Here is a 6,000-nt window from a genome sequence, read left to right as displayed (position 1 = left end):
GAATCCCGAATCGAGGAAAATATGGACTCAACAGTCTGCGCACCAGAAATCCGGATAAGGAATTCTGTTAACCCGGGAGAAGGTGTTAGGCATTCCCGAGTTCCGTGGTTCTAGCACGGTCGCTCAAGTGTCATATTTGGCTTGATTATCTGATTTAATACATGTTGAACCTATGTGCGAATTTTAACTTTTAACCGCTATCATTATTATTATTTTTATCGAGAATTGCAACATCGTAAAAATACATCTCGAACTACGTCACATCAATGCACCCGTGGTTGTTGGCACATTTCAACTCTGTTGAGATTTGGATTTGGGTCACATAAATGTGCACCCGAGTTTAAGAAGATAACTTTATTAAATACGCGCATAAAGCGACTAGCGTATCATTATTTTGGGTAGGGCCGTGAAATTTGCTAAACGGCCCGCCCCGAAATCTAAGTATTTAATACATACATTTAACGAGGGCCCCGCCATTTATGTGTTTATCCAGCGAGGCTCATCTCATTTATTTTAAAAGGACAATCCTAAAGTGACTACATTTTTATTAAGTTTGTCTCTAAAAGAAAATCTCCAAATTAATTACATGCTTAAAAAAAGGACGTGACAATGGGAAATTGTAATCGGGCTTGTACAAAGGGAGATTATTTCGTTCCTTATTCTATTAGTTAATAACACTAAAGTTGAGATTATGAATAGAACACGAGATTGACACCCGATAATATCAAAACAAACCAACTATTCTTTGATTATTATTAGATGACTTGAACTATTGGAATTGACTATGTGTAATACAAAGCCATTTTTTACTCTTTTTACGACTTGTCGAAGAAATGCGTCAATGCTTAAAAAAACCGACATTAAGCTAACATCAATCACTAACATTCGAGAATATTAGTTTACTAACATTATTTACATGTTTGTAGAAATAGATTCAACAGTCCAGTTTATGCATTCCGCAGGCATTTGCATGATATTAATGAATGAGATATCCTAATATACAAATCAGTAGAAAAGCTAGATCAAACTTAAAGCTTCAAATCTTCATGTATATTCATGCTTATGTTTTCGGCTTACAAATGACCAAGGTTACAGCTATGTACCTGGAAATGGCAATACAAGAAGATGAAAGAGAAGTCAACAATATTACAATAACATGGCAAGACAACAACAACCCAACAGCAACAATTCAAACCAGATTCGAGGCCCGGAAAAATTTGAAGAGAACCAAGCAAGCTCGATAGAACAAACCCAAAAGTTTATAAAAAGACTAAACATCAACAACCCACATCACCATAAACAGACTCAACCATGCGTGTATTAAACTCGAAACTAAACTCGTCTCTCACTTTGTTTTTGCTTTCTCTTTTTAAACTCTCCGGCACTCTCTTAAAATTTTCAGGATGTCTTCCTCTCTCTTAATGTTCAGAAAAATGTTCAACCCTTCTCCAGATTTCCAGAATGTCTTCCTCTCTCTAAAAAATCCTCTCAAATTAGTCCTAAGTGACTCTATTTATTTACCAACTTCCAGCATTTAAAATTAAATCCAACTATCTTCTACCCATCCCCCTTTAACTTCCCACTACCTAATGTTTTGTCCCCCCACTATATTAAACAATGTATTAATTCTCACTAACACATATATTTTCCTTATTTAAATCACTTGTTGCCCCACTACCGCATGTTTTGTCCCCCACTATATTAAACAATGTATAAATTCTCCACCATTATGTCTTGTCCCCCACTACGTATTATTTTAATATTATTTAAATATTATTTAATACTTAGTGGACAGAGAGCACTCATTAATTATTTTTAAAACTCCTTTAAAATCCCGAAAATGCCCTTGAAAATACTACAATTTACCATTCTACCCCTGAAAATACTGCAATTTACCATTCTACCCCCATCAGCTATATCCAATCCTCCTAAATCAATTAACCAAACTATAACAGCTATAACCAATTCCTAATCAAATTTCATCAACAAATAATCAACTTCTACATAATAAACTTGCCAAATTAACAACATTCATGAATTACTAACAGAGTCAGATTCATATCAACAAACTTAACAGGACAAACATATAGATTTAAATCACTAAACTCAACATCAGTTGAACTCAAACTAAATCAAACAACATCATAACAAAGATGAATGATTCAAACTAAATCAAAATCTAAATACCAACACATAAACTCACATTAAATCAGTGGATTAAAAACGAACTTCAAACAAAAAATGAACACAAATTAAATCTAAATTAAACAACAAAGATGAATGATTCAAGTGATTAAACTAACACCCTTCTAAAACTAAACAAAAACAAATGAATGAAAAACAAACTGAAGAAATAATCAAGAAATGAAAAACAACGAACACGAAAGGAATCAAACATATACTAATTTCAAATCTGAGAATATCAAACAAAACACGGACAGAAATGAAACTCAAACCAACTAACCGGAAATGAACAACGACGAACTCGAAGCTCGAACAAAGACTGCCAACGACCTCGACGTGAGATGAAGCTGCTGTCGGGGAACGTGAAGGCTGTGTGTATGTGTTATGGTGGTTCATCGTTCATGGCTGGAGGTCGCAGACTAGGTAGCAGTCATGGTGGTCATGGGGCTGCCGGACGTGAGAGGGTTGACTTGAGTGGTCGTTTGGTTTCCATGGTGGACGGGGAGGCTGGGCTGCTGGTGGTCAGCTGGACGTGAGGGAGAAGGCAGTTGAAGACGAAGCAGCAGAAGTAGCAGCCATGGCGACTCTTCTGGAGCTTGACAGGACGTGAGGGCTGCCATGGATGGCGACTGTGTGTGTGCGTGTCGAGCAGCTGGTCGTGAGCAGTGACTAAAGCAGAAGAGTCAACGGCCATGGGAGCTGGTGATGGAGAAAGCAGCCATGGACATGGCGATGGTTGCTGCGACTGGAGAGGGCAGCCATGGGGGATTTCGTTTGAAGCTAGAGCTGTAGGGGTCGTTCGGAGTATATGGTGAGGGAGCAGCTGCCATGGGGGTGGTGGCTTGGAGCTGGAGATGGAGGTGAGGGGCAAGGGAGGGTGCTGCGAAGAAGAAGAAGAGAGGGGGGCGGGTAGTTTAGGTTTTTAAGTTTAGGTTTTCCAAAAAATGAAAAATGAAAAATGGAAGAAGGGGGTTGGGATTTGTTTGGGTTATGGGGCGGACTGGGTCGGGTCGACCCGGTGAGGTTTTGGGTTGGGTAGAGGTGTTTTGGGCCTAAATTTAGAATTGAAGAGGAGGCCCAATTCCGATTTTCTTCTATTTTTTGTTCTCTTTTCTTTTACTTATTAATAAAACTAAAATGCTAAAATTAAATTATAAAAACCAAAATTATCTTAAAATACTAATTAACTCCTAATAATAATTATCACCCAAAATTAAACATCAATAAAAATAAAATCACACAATTTGGACATTAAAGGCTAAAAATGCAAAAGATGCCTATTTTTGTAATTTTCATTCTTGTAAAACAAACTTAATTACTCATAATTGTGAACTTAAATCCTAAACGCAAATGCGACGTATTTTTGTATTTTTTATTAATTTAGCAAATAAACATGCACTGACAAATGCAAACAATACAAGAAAAATAACACAAAACTCACAACAATTGCAAACAAACAAAAAATTGTTTTATTTTTGGAATTTTTGGGAGTAATTCTCATATAGTGCAAAAATCACGTGCTTACAGCGGGCAGTGGCTTCAATTCCAACTTTGGTGGTTCTTCTATGGATGGCTTGGCTGGAGGAGTTTCTCTATCCCAAAACCCTCTGCCATCTAAAGCCAACACCATGCTGCCAGTTCTTCCCCCTTCACCTCATCCAAATTTACCAGACGTGCAGCAAGGGGGTCCTCAATAGTTAGTGTCTCATCATCAGCTTCTACGATTACATCCACGACATCAATAAGAGAACAATTGGCGAATTCACTTGGTCGCCTCATAGATTTTGCACATTGAATGTTATCTCCTCATCGTGCAACCTCATCTTGAGCTCCCCAGTCTCACAATCAATGAGAGCTCTCTCGGTAGCCAAGAACGGTCTTCCCAAAATTATGAGAATTTCTTCATCCACCTTGCAATCTAGAATCACAAAATCTGTAGGGAACACAAATTTCCCTACCTGGATCAATACATCATCCAGGATACCAAAGGGTCTTTTCACGGTCCTATCAGCCAGCTGTAACAACATAGAAGTGGGTCTAGCTTTTCCAATGCCTATCCTTTTATAGATCGCCAGGGGAATGAGATTTATGCTAGCTGCAAATCACAAAGTGCTTTGGTGGCAAAGTTGCCAATGGTGCATGGAATTGTGAAACTCCCTAGATCAGACAACTTCTTAGCAATTGGTTTAGCCACCACCGCACTGCAGTTCTGCGTAAGATTCACCGTGGCCAAGTCCTGGAAATCGAATTTTTGGGACATCAAGTCTTTCATCATTTTTGCATAACCAGACATCTCCTTCAAAGTATCAATCAATGGAATATTTACCTGGATTTGTTTTAGCATTTCCAAGAATTTCTTGTATTGGAATGGTGCGGGGGGTCTCTTTTTTCCAATGATGTTGGTATTTTGTTTGTCAGCTACCACCTCAACTACCGGTTCCTGGGCTGTCTTAGCTTCTTTCTCAGCCTCAATCTGGGTGTCATGTTCTTCCTGGGTAGGCTGTACTATCACCTCTGTCACTCTCATTGACTCATCTAACTCAATGGGCGTACAAATGTCTCAGCCTGTCTGTTTTCTTGAATCCTCTCTTGCTCCAAGTCTATGTCTCTGCCATTACGTAGACTCACTGCCATCAACTGCTTCGGGCCTTGATATTTTGGATTTATCTGAGTGTCTGCAGGTAGTGTCCCATGAGGACGACTATTCAAAGACATCGAAATCTGACCCATTTGCACTTTAATATTCTTAATAGCTTAATAGATATCGAAATCTGGCCCATTAATTTTTGCATTTGACCCAATAACCTACTGCATCATTGCCTTGAGTCTAGCAAACCCATCTTCCTGCCTTCCACCATGCTGCTGTTGAGGAGGATGATACCCCTGCTACTGATTTTGATTATTATATCCCCGTGGCCTTTGGTAAGGCGCCATATTATTGTAAGATCTTGAGCTACGGCTGGACTGCCCTGTACGGAAGATTTTGTTGGCCCCAATTTTGACCACCCTATCTCTAGCCTCCATAATTAGACACATAATTCATGTCCTCATGGTAATGATGATGATCACTTTCTGCATTCCCCATTGGTAGTATCTATAATGTGTACTTGTTGCTTCTGCCCTGACTCTTCCACCCTTTTGGTGAGTATGCTCATATGTGTCATTAATGTGGCCATGTTTTCAGCAAGAGTATTGGATGGATCTAAGGGCACTGAGTGAACTACTGGAGTGATAGGTGCATTCCTGGTTGTCCGCCCTAAATTCTGTGCCATCTTATCAAGCAGACTCTGGCTTTCTCTCCATGTTTTGATAAAAAATGCTCCACCAGCTGAGGCATCAACATTACCCTTCATGCCATATGCCAAATCCATGTAGAACCGCTGCCCTAACATCAAATCTAGAATACCGTGGTGCAGACATATAACCAAAATTCCTTTGAATCGTTCCCATGTTTCTTACATTGTCTCCATTGGTCTCTGTTTGAAACTCAAAATTTCATCAATTTGTTGAGCAGTCTTGTTGGGTGGATATTGTTCACAAACTGCTTAATAACTCCTCCCAAGTTGTTATGGAATTAATGGGGAGTGAGTTTAGCCAGGTTTGGGCAGCTCCTGTCATTGAGAATGGAAACAATAACAGTTTGATTGCTTCCTGAGTTACGTTGGCTGCCTTTGAGTTTTGCAAATTGACAGGAAATTCTTCAAGTGCTATTGAGGATCTTCGATTTGTGACCCTGAAAATAGTCCCTTATTTTGCAACAAGTGCAACATGTTGTTCATGATTTGAAATGATTCAGCCTGTATGTGCGGGACTAAA

This window comes from Nicotiana sylvestris, chromosome 3, assembly GCF_000393655.2.
Source record: "Nicotiana sylvestris chromosome 3, ASM39365v2, whole genome shotgun sequence".
In the NCBI taxonomy this organism is placed as follows: Eukaryota; Viridiplantae; Streptophyta; class Magnoliopsida; order Solanales; family Solanaceae; genus Nicotiana; species Nicotiana sylvestris.
This window is presented reverse-complemented; position numbering follows the sequence as displayed.